The 23709-nt window shown below is 39.0% G+C and overlaps 1 protein-coding gene across 21 annotated transcripts in view; it reads left to right on the plus strand.

Annotated features, from left to right (window-relative positions):
- The window catches only part of R3HDM2 (R3H domain containing 2), a 137788-nt gene that overhangs the window by 12031 nt on the left and 102048 nt on the right, over positions 1-23709 (plus strand). For 16 of the 21 annotated variants that reach the window (XR_009222527.1, XR_009222526.1, XM_058557852.1 and 13 more), the window contains one exon: positions 20718-20780. The exons of 1 other annotated variant lie outside the window; for it this stretch is intronic. The gene's annotated coding sequence lies outside the window, so the exon portion shown is untranslated. Of the gene's footprint in view, positions 1-20712; positions 20781-23709 lie in introns of all 21 variants that reach the window. 4 more of the 21 variants (XM_058557834.1, XM_058557837.1, XM_058557850.1 and 1 more) reach the window with 1 other exon arrangement.

Below are 23709 nucleotides of genomic sequence, written 5' to 3' on the forward strand. Positions count from 1 at the left end.
TATATAGAAGACCCAAATGCTCCACCAAAGAACTGTTAGAACTAATGAATGAATTCAGTAAAGTGACAGGATATAAAATCAATATACAAAAATCAGTTGCATTTCTGTACACTAATAATGAACTGTCAGAGAAATTAAGAAAATAATCCCGTTTACAATTGCATCAGAAAGAATAAAATACCTAGGAATAAATTTAACTAAGGAGGTGAAAGATCTGTGCACTGACAACAGTAAGACATTGATGAGAGACATTGATGGGGCCAGCCCGGTGGTGTGGTTAAGTTTGTGCACTCTGCTTTGGCGGCCCCAGTGTTTGTGGGTTCAGATCCTGGGCGCGGACCTATGCACTGCTCATCAAGCCATGCTGTGGCGGCATCCCATATACAAAAAAGTAGAGGAAGATTGGGACAGGTATAAGCTCAGGGACAGTCTTCCTCAAGCAAAAAGAGGATGATTGGCAACAGATGTTGCCAATCTTCCTCACCAAAAAACAAATGAAAAAGATGTTGATGAAAGAAGTTGAAGACATACATAAATGGAAAGATATTCCATGCTCATGTTTTGGGAGAGTTAATATCATTAAAATGTTCATACTACCCAAAGCAGCCTACAGATTTAGTGCAATCCTTATCAAAATTCCAATGGCATTTTTCACAGAGATAGAACAAATAATCCTAAAATTTGTGTAGAAGCAGGAAAGACCCCCAAATAGCCAAAGCAATTTTGAGAAAGAACAAAACTGGAGTCATCATGCTTCCTGATTTCAAATGATATGACAAAGCTATAGTAATCAAAACTGGTATGGTCATAAAAACGGACGCATAGATGAATGGAACAGAATAGAGAGCCCAGAAATAAATTCATGCATATATAGTCAGTTAATTTATGATAAAGATGCCAAGAATATACAATGGGGAAATGATAGTCTCTTCAATAAATGGCGTTGGGAAAACTGGACCCCTCTTTTACACCATACATAAAACTTAACTCAAGATGGATTAAAAACTTGAACATAAGACCTGAAACCATAAAACTCCAAGAAGAAAACATGGCAGTAATCTCCTTGGTGTCCATGTTGTGATGATTTTTTGGATTTGGCAACAAAAGTGAAATTAAGTGGGACTACATCAAACTAAAAAAAAAGCGCACAGCAAGCGAAACCATCAACAAAATTAAAAGACAACCTACTGAATGGGAGGAAATATTGCAAATCGTTTATCTGATAAGGGATTAATATCCAAAATATATAAAGAACTCATACAACTCAATAGGAAAAAAAATCTGATTAAAAAATGGGCAGAGGAACTGAATAGATGTTTTTCCAAAGAAGATGTACAGATGGCCAACAGGTACAGGAAAAGGTGCTTAACATCGCTAATCAGAGAAATGCAAATCAAAACCACAATGAGATATTACCTCACACCTGTTAGAATGCCTATCATCAAAAAGAGGAGATAACAAGTATTGGTGAGGATGTAGAGAAAAGGGAACCCTTGTGCACTGTTGGTGAGAATGTAAATTGGTACAGCCACTATGGAAAACAGTATGGAGGTTCCTCAAGAAATTAAAAATAGAAGTACCATATGACCTAGCAATCCCACTGGGTATATGTCTGAAGGAAATGAAATCACTATCTTAAAGTCATATCTGCACCCCCACGTCATTGCAACATTAGTCACAATAGCCAAGACATGGAAACAACTAAGTGTCCTGCAACAAATGAGTGGGTAAAGAAAATGTGGTTTTACGTGTGTGTGTGTGTGTGTGTGTGTATACACACACACACACACACAATGGAATATTATGCAGCCATAAAAAAGGAAATCCTGTCATTTGTGACAACATGGATGGACCTTGAGGGCATTAAGCTAAGTGAAATAAGTCAGAGGAAGACAAATGCTATATGATCTCACTTATTATGTGGAATGTAAAAAAAAGAAAAACTGAACTCATAGATACAGAGAATAGAATGGTGGTTGCCAGAGTTGGGAGATGGAAGTGGGCAAAATGGGTGAAAGTTGACAAAAGGTACAAACTTCCAGTTATAAAAAAAAAAAATGTCTTGGGGATGTAATGTACGGCATGGAGACTGTAGTTAATAATACTGTATTGTATGTTTGAAAGTTGCTGACAGTACAAGAATTCTCATCACAAGGTAAAAAACTTAGAGAGATGTCTGGTGATAGATGTTAACTAGACTTTTTTTTTTTTTTCTGATGAGGAAGATTCGCTCTGAGCTAACATCCGTTGCCAATCTTCCTCTTTTTTTTTCTTTTCTTTTTTGCTTAAGGAAGGTTAGCCCTGAGCTAACATCTGTGCCAGTCTTCCTCTATTTTGTATGTGGTCACCACTGCAGCATGGCTTGATGAGTGGTGTGGGTCTGCACCTGGGATCTGAACCCACAAACCCAGGCCGCCGAAGCGGAGCATGCTGGACCCAACCACTATGCCACGGGGCTGGCCCCGTTAACTAGACATTTTGTGGTGATCATTTTTGATGTATACATATATTGAATCATTATGTTCTACACGTAACTAATATAATGTTAAATATCAATTATATCACTAAAAAGGGGGAGCATGTTTGGGGTTAGAGGAGTGTTGGTAGAGAGTTCACTTTTGGAATGTGTAGCAGCTAGTTGTCTAAATGAGTCTGGAGTTCTAGAGAGAGGCAGGGGTATTTAGGTTTTAGAGTACTCTGCACATGAAGGGAGTTCAATCCATGATTGGGTATGAGATCATCCAGGGCAAACTTCTAGAGGGATGAGAGAGCTGAGATGAAGCCCCAGGAAATACCAGAATTTAAGAGCACTTCTGGCCTGATGGCATTGGATTTTAATGTAAAGATTGACATTTTGGGACCAAGGCAGCCTGTGCTTGTTCCTTACGTGTAACCCACTAGTGTTTAAAGGAAGGAGCAAATGTAAGCTGTGAGAAGCTGCTACTTCTGCCATTTGACAGGTGCCTCAGAGAACGTTAGCCCTGTTGTTTGTGATAATGGTGATCTATTTTTTTTTTGGTGAGGAAGATTAGCCCTGAGCTAACATCTGTTGCCAGTCTTCCCCTTTTTGCTGAGGAAGATTGGCCCTGAGCTAACATCTGTGCCCATCTTTCTCTATTTTTTATATGTGGGACGCCACCACAGTATGGCTTGACAAGTGTTGCGTTAGGTCTGTGCCCAGGATCCAAACCTGTGAACCCCAGGCCACCGAAGCAGAGCATGGAAACTTAACCACTACACCACCGAGCCAGCCCTAAGGGTGATGTATTTTTATTCGTCCTTAGATGGATTGCATTTTAATTCTTTCGAGTTTGGATATATTTGGCAATTCATAAAATTTTATAAAGTTATTGTAGCCTGTAAGCTAGTTGCCAAGACACAGAAAGGCTAAAAATTTGTCCAGTTTTCCCATACTTACAGGGTAGGTAAGTGGACAAAGAATGTGATATCATGGAAGTATGATAATAGCAGAGGGGCCGGCCCGGTGGCGTAGCAGTTAAGTGCGCAAGCTCTGCTTCAGCGGCCCGGGGTTCGCAGGTTCGGATCCTGGGCATGCACCAGCCCACCGCTTGTCAAGCCATGCTGTGGCGGTATCACATATAAAGTAGAGGAAGATGGGCAAAGATGTTAGCCCAGGACCAATCTTCCTCAGCGAAAAGAGGAGGAGTGGCATTGGATGTTAGCTCAGGGCTTATCTTCCTCACCAAAAAAACAAAATAATATTAATAATAATAATAGCACATATTGGATCATTTAATCCTCAGAATAATAATCTCCATGGAGTAGTACTGTATTATCCCTGTTTCACAGTTGAAGCTTAGTGAGTGTCTTAGTCTGTTCAGGCTGCTATAACAAAATGCCACAGGTGGTGGTTTAACAAATTTATTTCTCACAGTTCTAGGGGCTGGGAAGTCCAAGGCCAAGGCACCAGCATGGTCACATTCTGGTGAGGGCCCCCTTCTCAGTTCCTAGCCAGTGTCTTCTCACTGTGTCCTCACTTGGTGGAAGGGGATAGGGATCTTTCTGGAACTTTTTTTTTTGCTGAGGAAGATTAGCCCTGAGCTAAGAACTGTGCCAGTCTTCCTCCACTTTATATGTGGACTGCTGCCACAGCGTGGCTGATGAGTGGTGTAGGTCCGTGCCTGGGATCCAAACCTGCAAACCTGCACTGCCCAAGTGGAGCGTGGGGAACTCAACCACCACACCACGGACCAGCCCCTGGAACCTTTTTTACAAGGCACTAATCCCATTGATGAGGGCTCTGCCTTCATGACCTAATCACCTCCCAAAGGCCCCACCTCCTAATACCGTCACTTTGAGGGTTAGGATTCAACATATGGATTTTAGGAGGACCTAAAATCCTATTCAGACCATAGCCGAGAGGTTAAGTTAGATTATCCATCATCATGCAGCCAAAATGTAACCCAGTTTCACGCTGAAATCTGCTTTTGTAACCTCACCTAGAATTGCTTTTTAGGATACAGCAAAACTTATGCTGGATAGCCAAGAGTTTGAGTTAATGTTGGTTCTTGTTCTTTTTTGTGTGTGTGTGTGAGGAGGATTAGCCCTGAGCTAACATCTGATGCCAATCCTCCCCTTTTTTTTCTTTGAGGAAGAGTGGCCCTGAGCTAACATCCGTCCTCATCTTCCTCTACTTTGTATGGGACGCCGCCACAGCATGGCTTACCAAGCGGTGGGTCGGTGCGCGCCCGGGATCCGAACCTGCGAACCCCGGACTGCCAAAGCAGAGCGTGCGCACTTAACCACTTGAGCCGCCGGGCCACCCCCTGGTTCTTGTTCTTTTTCATCCCATCTTTTTTTTTTTGTTTTAATAAGTAACATTTATTGAGGACTTATCCTATGCCATTGACTCTTCTGAGCACTTTACACATCCTAACTCCCCAAAAGGTGTATGAGACAGGTGGGGAAACTGAGGCCTGGAGCTAGGAATTTGGTCCCACTGTCACCCCATCTTTTTTATTTGGAAGAATTCCAAACCTATAGAAGAGTTGAGAGTGATACAGTGAAAATCAGTATGACTGTTACCTATATTTATCGAATATTTTGCCACATGTGTGCTCTCACTCTCTTTCTTTACCCCCTTCCTCCCTTTCCCTCTCTCTCTTTCTCTGTCTTTCCACCTCTCTCTCCTCCTTCCTTCCCTACACATATACACATTATTTTTTATTGTGTATTAGGAATTTTTATTAGTGTATTAGGAAATTATAGACAAGAAACTTCACCCCAAAATTTCTTAAGCATACATTGTCTAAGAACAAGACATTTTCCTACATTACCACAATACTGTTATCAAACTCATTATCACATTCAAAATATTTTACAGTGATATAATAATTATGTATAGTTTATACTCAAATTTCCTCAGTTATCTCAGTAATTGAGATATTGCTTTATATCCAAGCTTTCCTTCCAATCCTGGGTTTATTCAAGGATCATGTGTTGAATTTAATTGTCATGTCTTTTTAGTCTTTTAATTCAGAGCAGTTCTCTTCCCCATTTTTGTTTATCATGTCATTGATACTTTGAATAGTCCAGGCCAGTTGTGTTGAAGAATGTTTTACAATTTGGATTAGTCATGATTAGATTCAGGTTAAACATTTTTGATAAGAAGGTGTTGTGTGCCTCTCTGTGCACATAATGTCACTTTGTCCTATTATTGGTGATACTAAGTTTGATCGTTTAGTTAAGTTTATGTCAGCTGCATTTCTTCTTTGTAAAGTTACCTTTTTTCCCTTTGTAATTAAGAAACAATCTGTGGGATGATACTTTTAAGATTGTGTGACTCTTCTCTTCCTCAGCATTTGACCTGGTGGCATTAACATCCATTGATGATCCTTGCCTGAATCAGTTGTTACGTTGGTGGTTGCAAAATGTTGCATCTCTCATTCCTTCATTTACTAGTTGGCACTGTTTTATAAAGAGGAGCTTTACTTCTCCCTTTTTTTGTCTTTGAGGATCACTATACATTTGGCATTTTTAAAAAATTCAATATGTTATAATTCATTGCTGCCAATATTAAAAATACTGACAGTATTCAGTATTAAAAATGCAGCAATTTTTGTAAATTTGGTGAATGGGAGCCCCTTAAAACTGACTCCTATGTCGTTTTGACAAGTCCCCGTCAGGTTTTGAACACTTCCTTGTACTCTGGCACAACACGATGTTTCTGGCTCACTTTGTATTTTACTTGCCCTGGACCTGGAGTCAATCATTTCTGCAGGGAACTCTGATTCCTCTAGAGGAGAATGGTTCCTTTAAAGGGGAACCACTTCTGATACTTAATTATCTATCCTTTGCTATCTTTATGGGATCAGTTATTTCCAGTAAAAAAAAAAAATAGAGTGGATTCCAGATCTAAGATCCTTCTCTGTCTTCCCAGATGTACTTGATAATAAAAGTGTCTAAATTGAATTATTTCTCAGGAGGAAGTGAGTTATAGTCAGCTCTGATTACTTGCCATGGGAGAAGGGGGAGAAAATGGGCGTTGAATTGGGTTTTTCCCCTAACTTGGTGGTGACATGTGAAAGTGAAAATAAGTTTTCATATCCTTCCTAGTCTCATGTAATCCAGGCTTTTTCTTCCTGTGGTGTAGTCACTTAAGAGTTGTTTTCCTCCTTGTATCATCTGCTGTCTGAATTAAAATCTCCTTAGATAGGCAAACTTCTAAACCAGGCCTTTTATAGCTTGTGCTCTGACCACGTGAACTTGTATTCATCTGTATATAATATATTTTACATATTGGTCTGTGAATATGATCTAGGAAACAGACATGAAGTTAGGGTGTTTACTGTATTGAACATTTCTGTTGGAGCATGGTTTTATGGCTCCTTGTGAGGTCTGATGTTTTAGAAAATCCAAAATAGAAGTAGCCTTAGAATTGGGATCTGTTACACCCTAATCACCTACCACGGTCCAACAGCTTGACAATGACCTGCTCTAGGACTCTACATGAAATGAGACATGTCAGTCGCTTCCACAACAACATTTTGTACTGAAGGTGAAACCCATTAAACCTATGTATATGTTCCTTTGATATGGAAACATATAAATAAGCTGTAAGGAAAGTGATGATGTGCTATTAACATGCTCTGTTGAAATATTTAAAATCTTGCCTATTACCCCTGTGGAGGAACTATTGAATATATTTTTGGAGGAAGGAAGTTGGTCATTTCCAGAAGTTATAGATAATATTTTAATTAACACCATTAATAACCTATCAGTTGATTATATGGCTTATATATTTATTCTGTTATGTGGATGACTGCTTTAAGATTACTTAAGAAATTAGCTGCCTGGCAACATAAAAGTGCAGTTATTAAAATGAATTGCATGCCTTCCGACTATTTCTATTACTTGGCTAAATTTAGAACCATGTAGAGCTCCTGCAGAATTGAAATCTCTGGGGATTTTAATAGTCAAGACAGACAATATTCAACCTTTCGGAATAAGGAAGAAGAAAGGTAGCTTCAAATTAATTTTTGCAGTCACCCAGACTACTTAATTAAGACACAGAGTCCGGTGAAAAGTCAGCACTGTTCTGAGAATTTTATTTGACTGTTGCTGAAAACTTGTTAGAGCCTGGACTCTGGGTGTGAAAGGGATAATTTTTTCCCCCTCCTAGGTGAATTGCTGGAGGCCATCCACTATCCTTTCCCCAGTGTCTTCCCACATTATGCTTGCTAAGTAGTTTGTATAGTTCATCTGAGCTAGAGATCAGGTGAGCATTACACTTGGGTACTTGTGAATTTTATGACACTGGAATTGTTTTACATATGTGTGAATTCAGACTAGTGTAAGATATTTTGAGAAGAAACTGAGTTATTCCATGTACATTTAACTGTACATGAAATAAGAAAATCTGTTGATGGAGTTGGGTAGGACCCCAAACATAAGAAATAGCAAGTAGGGGCTGGCCCTGTGTCCTAGTGGTTAAGTTCCGTGTGCTCTGCTTTGGCAGCCCGGGTTTGGTTCCTGGGCGTGGACCTACAGCACTTGGAGCCATGCTGTGGTGGTGACCCACATACGAAATACAAAATTGGCACAGATGTTAGCTCAGGATCAATCTTCCTCAAGCAAAAACAGGAGGATTGGCAACAGATGTTAGCTTAGGGCAAATCTTCCTCGGCAAAAAAAAAGAAAGAAATAGCAAGTAGAAGGAGTGGTTATTTTGAGTAACTAGTTTAAATATAAATTAAAATAGAGTAAGATTTACATATAGCGTGAATATGAAGTGTTTGCTATCTAATTTGGCAATTGGAAATGTAGGACTTCGTTGCTACTATACTAAGATTTTAAGGATACTGGAAAAAATGCCAAAAAAATTATTATAAACTAAGAAAAATTCTTAAAACTGGAATGTATATTTTTTTCTGATCCTGGATTTATACAAATGGTGAAATGTAAAAAAAACTGAAAAACAAATCTACATATTACTGTCATTGAATTAAGCGCATGTGCGTTTTTTCCCCCCTTTCCTTCCTGCTGGGGTTTCCGATAGGTGAGTTCTAGAAGAGAGGGACCTGTGTTCCTTGGAGAAATGAACTACTCTTAAAGGACTTACTGTCTACTGAGACAAAAATGTTATGAATGTTATGTAGTAGGATGGCTTTTATTTTCTTTTTGCTTATCTCTATTTACAAAGAACATGAATTTCTTTTATAGAGGGAAAAATCAATTATTTAAAAACATTTTTTAAAAGGAGAAAAGGACTATAAATCAACTCTTAAAACTTGTAAGTCCTGTGGTAGACTTGTTCTCCAGCACTCTTGATTGGTCTCCAGTTCAGTGGTGAGTTCTTTGGTTCCTGGGCTTTGTGACTATTTTATTGGGTAAGCTCCCCCCCCCTTTTTTTTTTTTTTTTTGTGAGGGAGATCAGCCCTGAGCTAACATCCATGCTAATCCTCCTCTTTTTGCTGAGGAAGACCGGCTCTGAGCTAACATCTATTACCAATCCTCCTCCCTTTTTTTTTTTCCCTAAAGCCTCAATAGATAGTTGTGTGTCATAGTTGCACATCCTTCTAGTTACTGTATGTGGGACGTGGCCTCAGCATGGCCGGAGAAGTGGTGCATCGGTGCACGCCCGGGTCCGAACCTGGGCCGCCAGTAGTGGAGTGTGCACACTTAACCACTAAGCCACGGGGCCGGCCCTAAGCTCTCTTTTTATATTGCGGCTGAAGTTTTTATTAAATAACTTCAATGTATTTAATAAATCCCTTAGCTAACAAAATTTCTATTTAAACCTAGTAACATGTAATTCTCTTTCTATGAAAGAGGATAAATGTGCCCATTTGAACTCTGGGAGGAAAAGCTTGTGCTTAGTAGCTTTCCTTAATTTGCTGGAGACCTAGCATTTTGATGTCACAAAAGGGACCCCTATAAAATTTGAAGAAGACAACATTATATGCTTTTACTAGAGTATAAATTTAATTTTAGCACAAAGTAGGCTTTGGGGTGACAAGGAAGAATATTGCATTTTTCTATTGGTCTCAGGGTTTTCCAGAGACAACTTGAGTGTCAGGTAAGGTACTTGGGACCAGTAGAAGGCTTAGCATCATTCTAGGGCTGTGGGGTTAAAAATTTTTTGTATATTAAAGGACCTTACTGTCTAGCTGTGGAGATAAAACATAAATATTTAATCATCAAAACACTAGTAGATATAATAGATTAGATTCTGTAATATAAACAGAATGCAATAGAATTTAGTTGAGTCTAGTTCTGTAGTACAAACAAATGCAGAAGAAAAGAAGAGAGAAATCAGCACAGGGAGAGAAGAGGTAGGAATTGCACTGGGCTTCAATAAAAGATTAGTATACAGTATTCATTTCAGGGGTCATATTTCAAACATATTTTTCTTTTTTGAGATTTGCTTTTTTAAAAAACTTTTTATTATGGAAAATTTAAACGTTCAAAAGAAGCGGGAATAGTAAAATGAACCTCCATATACAGTTATTAGCTTATGGCTAATCCTGTTTCATCTATACTCCTACATGATTATTGTGAAGCAAATCTGTGGCATATTAGTTAATCCATAACATTTTAGTATATATCTCTAAAAAATAAAGATTTTAGGACATAATACCAATACCATTTGTACATCTAAAATAATTAACAATAATTCAATTAACAATATTAATATTAATATAATATTAAATGTCTGGTGCTCATATTTCCCTGATTGTATCATAATTTTTTAAATAGACTATATGTTTCAAATAGGACTCAAATAAAGTCTATACCTTACCGTTGGTCAATAGATCTTTAAAATCTCTTAATCTAAAAGATTTCCCCTCCCTCTTTTTTCTTTGCAGTTTATTTCTTGAAGAAACTGGGTCATCTGTTCAGTAGTTTCCCACAGATGAATTTGGTGATTGACATCATAGTGTCATTTAACATGTTTCTCTGTCCCCTGTATTTTCTTCAAACTGGCAGTTAACGTCTAGAGACTTGATCAGATTCAGATTCAAAGTTTTTGGCTAGAATACTTGATAGTGTACTTCCATTAGAGGGAGGTGTGTGATGTCTATTAGTCTCATTTTTCTGATGTCAGCACACATTGATGATCATTGTCTACATGCCTTACTTCATTGAACTTCATCAGGGGTTACTGAATGGTGATATTCAAATTCTGTCATTTCTTAATTTATTTTAGCTGGAATACTTTTATAAAGAGATACCTCCCCTCATCACCTGTTTGGTTAGTCTGAGGTACAACTTGTGCAGCAAAGGCAAGACAAAAACTTGAGTCTTTCTTTTTCTTTTTTTTTTTTTTGTGAGCAAGATTAGCCCTGAGCTAACATCTGATGCCAATCCTCCTCTCTTTTTTTGGTGAGGAAGACTGGCCCTGGGCTAACATCCGTGCCCATCTTCTGCTACTTTATGTGGGACACCGTCACAGCGTGGCTTGACAAGCAGTGCGTTGGTGCCTTGGTGCATGCCCGGGATCCGGGCTTGCGGGCCCATGAAGCTGAGTGCATGCACTTAACTGCTACCCCACCAGGCCTGCCCCAATAAGGTTCTTTTAACTGTCATTATGAACTCTCTGGTTTAAGCGTATTTATGTGTTTCAGCCAATTTCAGATTTATCCTTATTGATGTCTCATTGAAGTTGATGTCTCAGCTTGGCAAATGGGAACCTGTTCAAGTTGACTCCAATGTCCTTTTGATCTCATCTGGTTATTCTTTGATAGTTTCCTTGTTTTCTGGCTGACATGATGTTCTCAGATCATCTATTACATTCCCATTCCTGGGCATGGATCAGCCATTACCCCTAAAACCCTGGTTCCTTTATGGGGAAATGAGGTTTAGAGACCACAGTCTGGGTGCAAGATGTACTCATTTGCTTAGTGGGTTGGTCATTGTTTCTTGCCGTTTTCAGTGAACAAGGCTAGGAAATAAGGTGGCTTTTTTTTTTTTTTGACAAAGTATATCACAAGTTCATATCAATATTTCCAATTCAAAGTCAAGACTGTAGATTTTCTATTTAATGTCTTCAATCTTATAGAGATTGGCATTTTTCAGATTACAAAAGCAATATGTAGTGGCCAGCCCAGTGGCACAGTGGTTAAGTGTGCGCTCCGCTTCAGCGGCCTGGGGTTTGCAGGTTCCTTGCAGGTTCGGATCCTGAGCGCGCACCGACACACCTCTTGTCAAGCCGTGCTGTGGCGGCGTTCCATATAAAGTAGAGGAAGATGAGTACAGATGTTAGCCCAGGGCCAATCTTCCTCAGCAAAAAAGAAGAGGATTGGCATCAGATGTTAGCTCAGGGCTGATCTTCCTCACACACAAAAAAAGTAATATGTACTCATTGTAAGAAATTTAAATAATTCAAAAGTATGTATGGTAAAAGATAAAGATCCTGTCCCTACCCCAGAATCACTAGTTAACCACTTAACACAAAGGCTTACTTAATTCAAAGGCTTCATAGTGCGTATCTTTTATTCTTATGTTAATTATAGATACCTAGTTTAGGCAGCACTGAACATATAGTTGAAAATTAGGGATTGATATTTTTTGAGGCTAAAGAAAAGAAGATGAGAAGTTATTCCTTATGTGAAATGAAGATTCTTAGAGATTTTTAGATTTACTTTTTGAATTGGTATTACATTTACATGGTTCAAAATTGTAAGAATAGAAAAAAGTAGAGAGAAGTTTTCTTCTTGCTCCTCCTATAACCCAAAGCATTCAGTTCCTCTTTCCAGAGGCAACTAATATTACCAGTTTTTGTGCATTCTATGTACTTATAAACATAAAATATACATATACATGTAAACATGTATATATATTCTTTTTCCTCCTTTTTACAAAAATGGTTCTATGTCTTGTTCTTTTCGCTTAGCAATATAACTTATAAGTACATCAAGAATTTCCTTATTCTTCTTTATATCTGCAGAGTATTATGGGATATGTATGTATTGTTTATTTTATCACTGTCCTATTAAAGGGCGTTTTGATTTTTCCCCGTCTTTTGCAGTTACAAACAGTGCTGCATGAATAACCTTGTACATATGTCATTTTATTATTAAGATAAATTTCTAAAGGTGTATACTTTTGTAATTTTTATAGATATTGTAAAATTGCCTTCCAAAAGTATATGCAGTTTACATTTCCACCAGCAGTTGATTCAAGATTTGAGAGAGAGGATTTAGTCGTGGTGGATATATACAAAATAACCAATTTGAAATTTTTTCATCCATGAGTGGAGCACTCAGCATTAGATTGCATTTTGTCCTTGTTCATTCAACGCACCATTAATTGAGTGCTTATGAAAGAATGTAGTCTTTGCTCTGCACTGTAGGCACATATAGCAGAGTAACTCTACCTAAGCTATCAGGGATGGCTTTCTGGAGGAGCAGAGCCTTGAAGGACAAGTGGGGCAGGGGAAGTTCTAGATTAGCAGTTCTCAAACTTTTTGGTCTCTGCCCTCTTTAACTCTTTTAAAAATTATTACAGACTCCAAAGAACTTTTATTTATGTGGATTCTATTTACTGTATTAGAAATTAAAACTAAGAAAATATTTAAATATTTATTAATTCATTAAAATAATAGGCTCCTTACATATTAATATATAACTTTTTTAAATGAAAAAACTATTTTTTAAAACAAAAAATTTAGTGAAAAGGAGGGACACAGTTTTACATTTTTGCAGATCTCGTTAACGTCTGGCTCAATAGAAGACAGCTGGATCCTCGTATCTGCATCTGCATTCATTCTGTTGCAATAAGTCATTTTGGTTGAAGTATATGAAGAAAATCCAGCCTCAAAGATATGTAGTTGGAAAAGAGAGGAGTATTTTAATATCTTCTTCAAGTAATTATGGGTATTCCTTGACACTATAACCAATGAGTGGTTGTTTCTTAAAGGTTAGTTGCAGTGTAAAATCTGAAACCATATTAATGAACTTTTGTACTTGGTGACATTAAAATCATTTGTCTGTCTTGTATAGTGAATGGATCTTTTACCTGTGTATGATTTTGAAACATCTTGAATTGGTCAATTGGATAATAATGGCTCACTGAGTTATGCAGATCTTCCAAATGTTTGACGTAGTTCAGTATACAACAAAAAAAATCACATTCATTAATATCACTGCCATTTCATCAGGAAAGTCTTAAAGTATTCAGAAGCTGTCAAGCTCACAGCAGATACGCATTTTCAGAATTCTGATTTTAGCTTAAAAGCTTGAATTTTATCACTAGCAACAAATACTATCATTTGTTTTCTTTTAAGTAACAGGCTCACTTTGTTCATTTTTGTGAAAAATATTGCCACATACCCAAGTCTGAATAACCGTAGTTTGCCTGTCAGTTGTTTTCTCAAGAAATAATAGTATTCTGTGAAAAATGTGGTTAGTTCAGTAACACACAGACAGAACAGTTGGGTGGTTACCAGGAGGAAGGGGGTTGGGGAGTGGGCACAAGGGGTGAAGGGACGCATTTATATGGTGACTGACAAACGATAATGTACAATTAAAAGTTCACAGTGTTATAAACTATTATGACATCAATTAAAAAAAAAACTCAAAAGAGTGGTTAGTTCAGCTGCTTTTCCTTGAGATAATTATTGCACTTTGATATGCAGCAGAAGTGCTTTATACTTACTTTCCATTTTGTCACTTAGAATATTAAAAAGACATGTACTCAAGTATGGAAATTTAATAAAATTATTAATTTTTATTGCTTTATCAAGAACATGTGTAAGTAAAATTTATCTTTTTTAAACTGCAAGTGTGGGGTGATGAAGAATATATTACTAGTACAGTTTGATGCCCCTGCCTTGATTGATGCTAAGGCGCTAGCAGTTAGACCTACATTGCTTTTGTCACCATGGTGAAAAAGGCAAATAACATCTTGGTGTTATTATGAAAAATAACATTTTGTTATTATAAAAATAGTTTGACCTCTTAGACCTCCTGAGACCATTCTTCGAGAACTGCTGTTCTAGGTAGAGGATGCATTATATATCCAGAGATACTGAAGTGAGAAAAAGCATAGCTTTCTAGGTCAACTACAAGTAATTTGTTATGGAATTCAGGATGTATGGAAAGAGAGAGAAAAGGTAGTCAGGGGCCAGATAATAAAGGAACTTAAGTACCCTGCTAAGGAGTGCAGAATTTATCCTATAGGCAGTGGGGAGTCTTTGAAGGGTTTTAAGGAGGGGTGTGTACGTATGGTAGGAGTGTGGGTGGATGATGCCATCATATTTGTATTTTTCAAAGATCACCCTTATCACGTGTCTTGTGATAAGGAGGCCAGTGGAAAATGGTGAGGTCCTAAACGAAGGCACTGACTTGGACATGGAGCCACAGAGGGCCAGGCTGTACAGAGCAGTGCAGGGGTTAGAGCATGTCCTTCCTAAAGCAGAACTAAGCCTAGCAGCATATGTTCGTTGGCTGGATGGACAGGAGCACAACCAGCTGCTTCCATCATCATGTCAGTTATAAGCTATCCCCTCAAATACTCTTGTTCAGGCAGTTTTTTCTGGAAGTAAACCTAATGGAATAACAGAAATGCTCTAGAAGCTCTTTTGCAAAAATGACTTCCAAAGGTAATCACTATTTTTTTTTTTTTGTGAGGAAGATCGGCCCTAAGCTAACATCTGCCAATCCTCCTCTCTTTGCTGAGGAAGACTGGCCCTGGGCTAACATCCATGCCCATCTTCTTCCACTTTATATGGAACGCCGCCACAGCATGGCTTGACAAGTGGTGCGTTGGTGCGTCCCCGGGATCCGAACCGGTGAGCCCTGGGCCGCTGCAGTGGAGCGCGCACCCAACCGCTTGTGCCACCGGTAATCACTATTTTGACTTCTATTACTACTGTAGATTAGTTTTATCTGTTTTTGATTTTCATATTAATAGAATCATACAGTGTATACTCCTTTGTGTCTTTTTTTGCTCATCATTATCTTTGAGATTCATGAATGTAGTTGCATATGGTTGTTCTTTATCATTGCTGTGTAATAGTCCATCGTCTGACTATGCCATAAGTTTTCCATTGAGTTGTTTCCAGTTTTGGACTGCAATGAATAATACTGCTATGAACATTTTTGTACATGGCATTTCATAGACATAAGCACTCACTTGTGTTGGTTATATACCCAGGAGTGGAATTGCTAGTTCGTGTTACGTGTATATGTGTAAGTACTACCAGTTTTCCAAAGTGGTTGTATTAATTATTCGCTTGCCAGCAATGTATAAAAGTTCTGGTTGTGCTGTATCTTTGACTACATTTAGTATTGTCAGTCCTTTTAATTTTAGCTAGTCTGTTGGGGGTGTAGTGATGCCTTTTTGTGGTTTTAGTTTGCATTTCCCTGATGACCGTTGATGTGGAATATCTTTTCATATGTATATTGGCCTTTTTTTTCTTTTTTTTTTTTGTGAGGAAGATTAGCCCTGAGCCAACATCTGTTGCCAATCCTCCTCTTTTTGCTGAGGAAGATTGGCCCTGGGCTAACGTCTGTGCCCATCTTCTTCTACTTTATATGTGGGATGCCTGCCACCAAATGGCTTGCTAAGCAATGCGTAGGTCTGCACGCGGGATCTGAACCCGTGAACCCCAGGCCACCAGAGTGAAGCATGTGAACTTAACCCCTACGCCACTGGGCTAGCCCCCAGATTGGCTTTTTAAGTATCTTCTTTGGTGAAGTACCTGTTCAACGCTTGCCCATTTTTAAAATGGGCTCATCTTTTCCTTATTGATTTGTAGAAATTCTTTGTATATTTTGCATATGCGTCCTTTGTGGAATACATATATTTGTACATATCATCTCCAGGTATTTACCCGTGGGACAGATGCAGGAACAAATTGATTAATCTGAGTGTTTGACTGGAATTCTGTGCTATATGTCTTACCAATGGAGGGTGGTCCTGTATGTTATTCTTTAGAGATTCCAGTTTCCTTACATGATGGGAATGCACATTGCTGATTTCGAGTGGGTTACTATTAATGTTTTGAATTAGTCTCAGCTGATTGTTTGTGTTCTGTTATCTATTGCTATGGACCAAGCCACCCTTACTGGCTTAAAACAACTATTTATTTGCTTATGATTAAGTGGGCTGGCAATTTGGGCAGGGCTCATCTGGCACGGCTTGCCTCTGTTCCACGTGGTACCTGCTGGGCTCACTCGTGTGTTATGTTCAGTTGGCAGGTTGGCTAGCAGTTGGCTGTACCTCGATAGCCTCACTCCAGCGTTGTCCAACATGGGGCTGGAGCTGTCATCCAGGGTGCTATGGCCTCTCCTGCAGGCTGTCTTGACTTCCCTGTACGGTGGCTAGGTTCCAAGAGGGCAAGAGTGGACGTTGCAAGGTCTCTTAAGGCCTGGGTTCAGCAATTGCGCAGTCATTCAAGCTGCATACTATTGGACAAAGCAAGTCACAAGGCCAGCTCAGATTCAGGGGTTGGGGAAAGGAGCTCTACTTCTTGATGGGAATTGCTGCAAATAATTTATGGCCCTGTTTAATCTACAACAGTGGGCATTGTTCTTTGTTTCTGTTTCTCTCTTTCTCTCTCTCCCTCCCTCTCCTTCTCTCCCTCCCTCTCCTCTTCCTCCCTCCCTTCCTCTCTCTCTCCGTCTTTCCCTCTTTCTTTCTCTCTTTTTTCCTTCCTCCTTCCCTCATTCCCTCCCTCCCTCCCTTTTCAATGAAGTGGGTATTTTGTGGGTTTTTTAAAATTGCCTGACTTGTCTTTCTTCTTGAAGTTCATCTTAGAACAAAGCTTACGTTGGTTAAAGGATGTCTTCTTTGATTACTTGGTATGGCCAAGGACCAGATATTTTCAGATCTTGACTTTGCGACTGTTTTCTAAGTTACCTTAATAATATCAAACATCTGTCAGTGCTGAAGAGCTTAGTTTCTCCCCTAGGTGATTCTGATTTTTTTTAGTCCTTTTTTAAAAATTGGTAATTGCTGAGGGTTAACACTCTGGTCCTTTTGTGGACTGTTCCCAGCCCCTCCATGTCTTGTTTGTCATCCAGAGTTACTAATATGGGCCTGAAATGACAATTTTTTTTTTTTCCAAGGTGCTCAGTGAAGTCAGGAAGGGAAAGGCTCCATAGCAGGAGAAGGTGTCTGGATTGCAGCTGTCTTGAGTAGACAGTGTTTTTATATGTAAAGTAAACAAGAATCTTGGGCAAGGTGCAGATATTAGTGACCTGTCAGCCCATTAGGATGAATCAGCTGAAGTCCTAGATGAGGTGACAGTGTCAGCACAATGCACCCCTTGCCCTGAGTTTATTGGGCCTCTCATTAAGGTAGCTGTCATAGCCCTTATTTTAGAGAAAAGTCAGAGTTGTTGTTCAAGATTCAGCTGACTTGAAACATTACTTATTTTGGAGAGGGAAGGTCACTTTCAGTATAGGAACACCATTGGAAGCGACCTGTGGCTGTTCTTCAGATTATAGCCATTTTGGTGTGCCCAAGTGTTACAGTTGTTAGGATCTTTAAAACTTGTCTCCAGGTGACTAGAGGCTGTTCTGCTCCAAGTAAGTTTAATTAATTGCCTTCGATCCCAGATAAGTAGATTTGTTAACTGTAGTTTCTGATTTATCTATTGCCCAAACCCAGTGATAATTTGATAGGAATAGGAACTCATAGGTGGCATTTTATTGCAAAAGATGAATGTTGGCTGCTAAATGCAGCTGATTGGAAGGCTAGGACAAAGTATCTGTTTTTCTGGTGACAGGGTCATTATTAAAGCTTTATAGAATGCACCACTAGTCAGATGGCTGAAATGAATCTTCCCACTCCTGTGAGGTTATCTTGGAAGGCGTTTGGAGTGCTTCACAGAACTCTTAGCGACCCTGATTCTCACAGGCATTTGCAGCTTGGGTCAGGTTAGCCCGCTTGTTCTGGGCTGTGAGGCTCTCCTCAGTGCAGTGCTGGTAGCCAGACCTTTGGCAGTTGCTGCTGCCACAGACCCAGAGAACAGTGTTGCCAGATACAATTGCCGTCTTATTTTCTGAGTGCAAATTTTACCTTCTGAGAAAGGAAAGGAGCTTTTGGAGAACACAAGGCAGATTGTTAGAATGAAGAAGAGAACACAGGGTTTTGACAGCTGGACCATCTTATTGGCTGTACAAGTAAGATTTAAAAAACCTAAGTTGACCTCAGAGGTTGTACTTAGCTTTGAAATGAATCAAACAATTAGAAAACTGTTTTTCAGTACTTATTATGTGTCAGGCAGTATGTGGCATTGGAGGTACAGATATGAACAAGATACACAAGATTTCTGCCCTCAAAGAGCTTACGTTCTTGTTGGAGAAAATAGACAATTTTCAAATAAATAAGATACAGATTATGATAAGTGCTATGAAGAAAATAGATGTGGTGATGTGATCGAGAGTAATGAAGAAGGGGATACATCACATTGGGTGGTCGGGGAAGACCTCTTCGTGGTGACATATGAACTATTACTTGAAAGGAGGCAGAACCAGCATTTCCTTGATGGGAGAGGAGTGTTCTGGGCAGGAGGAACAACAAATACGAAGGCTGTGTGGGGAGTGTGTGGTTTGGTGTGTTCAAGAATAGGCAGGGGCCACCATGGCTTAGTGGTTAAGTGCGCTCGCTCCGCTGCTGGCGGTGCAGGTTCGGAACCCCGGGCGCGTACCAGCGCACCGCTTCTCCGGCCATGCTGAGGCTGCGTCCCACATAGAGCAACTAGAAGGACGTGCAACTATGACACACAACTATCTACTGGGGCTTTGGGGGAAAAATAAATAAATAAAATTATTAAAAAAAAAAAAAAAAAGAATAGGCAGGGGCCAGATTTTGTAGGGCTCTGTAGACCTTGCTTGGGATGATGGGAAGCCATTGTTGGAGGAAGCTGATTGAGCAAGAAAGCTAAATGATCTGATTTACATTTTTAAAAGATCACTCATGCTTCTCTGGGGAGAACCTCAGAGTGCCCAGAGTGGACGTAGAGAGACTAGTTAAGAGGGTAGTGTGTTTTATTAAAAAACTGCAAGCTAGATGGGGGTTGTGGAGGGTGGACAGCAGAAAGGAATTGAACTTCTTGTAGAAAGTATTCCACTTTTAATTTTGATAAGATTACAGATAGGGCAAGAAAACCATCACAGCAATAAGTACTAGTGTGTGCTTTGAATTATGTTGCTCTTGATTCTCTGACTCAGAGTTGGAGAGTGACCTCTTGGTATGGCAAGGCTCTCAGCGTGAGCCCACTGTGCCCACTTAAAAATCAGACACTTCTGGGCGTGGCTTGAGGGCCTCTGGGGAAAGGCAACTAGTAATTTCTTTGCATAGGGGAGAATAAGGCATTTCCTGGGAACAACTTCACCATGCATGCAGTGTTTCAGGATGAAGGTTGGTGGTGAAAAGGGGAAGGGCAATATCCTCTAGCCATGCCTCGCAACCCTAACCAAACTTGCACACATCTCTATGCCAGAACCCTGAGGCTTTGAAGAAGCTGAAAGAGCTTTTTCATAGAAATCTTATTTACGATATAGAGAAGGCAGACTTTAGTGATGTGATATTCACGGGATAGCATTGTAAACCAAAATGCTGAGTTGGGATACTCCTCACTTCAGCATAGAACACAGTGGGCTTAGGTATTTTGAGGGCTTCCAAGAACACAGACTGGTTTGGGTTCCAGTGGTGGCACTCAGCACTCAAGGTTCCTAAAGTGGATTAAGCAGCAGCCAGCCCTCAGAATCCTGTAATAGCAATAACAATAATAATAATAATAATAAATACTGCAGTTGTGATGAGGAGATATTAAACTATGTGTTTGCAATATTTATTTCTACTCACAGAAAATTCTGTCTCTGGCCTCTCAACTTTTGCTTCTCACCTACTAAGAAAGATTCTAGATCTGCTAGCTCAGTTTCTAGACTTATCTTGTGTAAAAGGATAATGGGTAAAAATACAGCTGAAGAATTTCAAGGAGTAAGACTGGATCATTAATTTATATTAGAAAGTGGACTGAGAACTGCTTATAGGGGATCAATAGAGGGGAAAGAGCCAAATGAGCAGAGTGTTTTATTGTGAATTAAGAGTAGGGATGTATATAGAGGGTTCAGGACAGGTATAGGGTTATGAGAAACATTGTCAGCAAAAGGAATTGGGAAAGAAGATATTAAGGAGCTGTGGATTTTGAAATGGATCTCTTTTTAGTTTATTTGAGAATCTCAATACATTAAAATTTAAATTGCTTTTAACTTACTTTTTTTTTTTTTTTTTGAGGTTAGACTTGTTTCTTATATGTGATGCCATTCCAGCACTGGACTCATGGAGGCTGAACATTTATGCAGGTAATAATAGGTAACATTTATGGAGCACTTTTTATGTGCCGGACAACAAACTTAGTGCTATACCTGTATTCTCATTTAATACTCACACAACCCTCATGAGGTTGGAAGTGTTATCGTACCCATTTAATAGATGAAGAAATTGAGACTCAGAGTCCATCAAGATTGAGTTCAGCTGAATTAAAAAATAAAGGCTCCTGCTGTAGTGGAAGTGAGAGATGATGGTAGCTTGGGTTAGATAATGTCATTCCTCACCTGGCATAAATGTCATGAGTGTAAAGTGGTTTTGATTGACTGAACTTCACCCCTATTTCCATAACTTTTTCCTGCTAGTGAAGACATCATACTTTTTGTTTGTCTTTGAAACAGTGGACATATTTTTAGTAAAGAAAAATCCAGCTTAGGGTGTTAACCTTAAAGCTTTTCTGACTTTTGAGAAAGTAGATAAAATTTTTGAAATAGTTTATATTTATTTCAGTAAATATCTGCAAAAGGTAAATATCTATAACTGGGAAATTCTTAAGAGGTGATTAATATAGATAAAAGGAGTCTTTTTGTTAATTTTGTCACATTTGAGATACTGTTCGTGGGTATTTTTAGCTTTAAGGAACCTTATTAGGGTTTCTTATAGGAGCTTTCTTGGTGTATCTAAATGCTTATTTACAGATCCCATTAATTGTAGTACTTGACAGAACTGTGAGAGTTGCTAGGATTACTGACTGAAGATCAGTCAAAAATGAAGATTGATGGGCCGGCCCCGTGGCTTGGCGGTTAAGTGCGCGCACTGCGCTGCTGGTGGCCCGGGTTCGATCCCGGGTGCGCACCGACGCACCGCTTCTCCGGCCATGCTGAGGCCGCGTCCCACATACAGCAACTAGAGGGATGTGCAGCTATGACATACAACTATCTACTGGGGCTTTGGGGGGAAAAAAATAAATAAATAAAATCTTTAAAAAACAAAATGAGGATTGAGCATCTCTGAAATTATAATATAGGTTAATGGAAGTATTTTTAAGTTTATAAAAATTCAAATTTATATGCTACTTTGAGTGGTTCTCCATGTTTGATTTTGCCTTGTCTTTACTTTCAGCAAGGTAAAGTAAAACTGCTTTTATTACTACCTTATCAGTGATTAAGTGGCCAGCATGAGTATATTGCCCTATTTCCCCTTTCCCCATCTTTTTCAAAAAAGAGCTTAATTGAGGTATCATTGACTGTTCATATTTTTTTTTTTAATGTCCATTCAGGTCCTTTGCCCATTTTATTTTATTTTATTTTATTTTTTTTGTGAGGAAGGTCAGCCCTGAGCTAACATCCATGCTAATCCTCTTCTTTTTGCTGAGGAAGACCGGCTCTGAGCTAGCATCTATTGCCAGTCCTCCTCCTTTTTTTTTTTTCCCCCCAAATCCCCAGTAGATAGTTGTATGTCATAGTTGCACCTCCTTCTAGTTGCTGTATGTGGGATGCAGCCTCAGCAAGGCCGGACAAGCAGTGCGTCCGTGCACGCCCGGGATCCGACCTGGGCCGCCATTAGCGGAGCACGCGTACTCAACCGCTAAGCCATGGGGCTGGCCCATGACTGTACATGTTAAAAGTGTACAATTTGTGAAGTTTTGACCTATGTGTTCACCCATGAAACTATCACCATAATCAAGATAATGAATGTATTCATCACCCCCGCAAGTTTCCTTATCCCAATTTGTAATCCTTCCTCCAGCCTTCATGATCTCTAGGCCACCGTTGATCAACTTTCTGTCATTATAGAATAGTATGCACTGTCTAGAAGTTTTATACAAATGGAATTGTAAAGTGTATACTCTCACATTTATTTATTTTTGGTTTGGCCTTCTTTACTAAACGTAATTATTTAGAGATTCATCTATATTGTAGCATGAATCAATAGTTCATTCCTAGTGCTGAGTTGCGATCTCTTGTATAGCTGTGATGTGATTTGTTTATCCATTCACTTGCTGATGCACATTTGTGTTCTTTCTAGTTTTTGGCAATTACAATAAAGCTGTGCTGTGAGTATTTGTGTACAAATCTTTGTATGGACCTATACTTTTGTTCCCTCCAAGTTAATTTTTTTTTCATTGAGTGAAATTCATGTAACATATAATTAACAATTTTAAAGTGTACAGTTCAGGGGTATTGAGTGTATTTACAATGTTGTGCAACCACTAACTCTTTCCAGTTTGAAAACTTTTTCACCATTCCATAAACCACCCTATACTCATTAAGTAATGACTCCCTATTCCCCCCCACCCCATCACCTGGTAACCTCTAATCTGCTCTCTGTCTGCATGGATTTGCTTAGTCTGGATATATCATATAAAAGGAATCACACAATATGTGACCTTTTGTGTCTGGCTTCTTTCATTTAGCGTAATGTTTTTGAGGTTCAACCAAGTTGTAGCATGCACCACTACTTTGTTCCTTTTTATGGCTGAATAATATTCCATTGTGTGGATATATCACATTTTGTTTATCCATTCACATGTTTGTGGACGTTTTGGTTGTTTCTACTTTTTCGGTACTGTGACTAATGCTGCTATGAACATTTATGTTCAAGTTTTTGTGTGGACGTATGTTTTCATTTCCCTTGGGTATATACCTAGGAGTATAATTGCTGGTTCTTATGGTAACTCTTATGTTTAACATTTTGAGGAACTGTCAAACTGCTTGCAAAGTGGCTGCACTATATTTTACATTCTCACCAGCAGTGTATGAGGGTCCCCATTTGTCTGTCCTCACCAAACTTCTTATTGTCTGTGTTTTGATTCTTGCCATCCTAGTGGGTGTCGCATAGTATCTCGTTATGGTTTTGATTTGCATTTCCCTGATGACGAATGACGTTAAGCATCTTTTCATGTACTTGTTGGGCATCTATATATCTTTCTTGGAGAAATGTATATTTAAATCCGTTGCCTTT

This window comes from Diceros bicornis, chromosome 17 (assembly GCF_020826845.1).
Source record: "Diceros bicornis minor isolate mBicDic1 chromosome 17, mDicBic1.mat.cur, whole genome shotgun sequence".
NCBI lineage: Eukaryota > Metazoa > Chordata > Mammalia > Perissodactyla > Rhinocerotidae > Diceros > Diceros bicornis.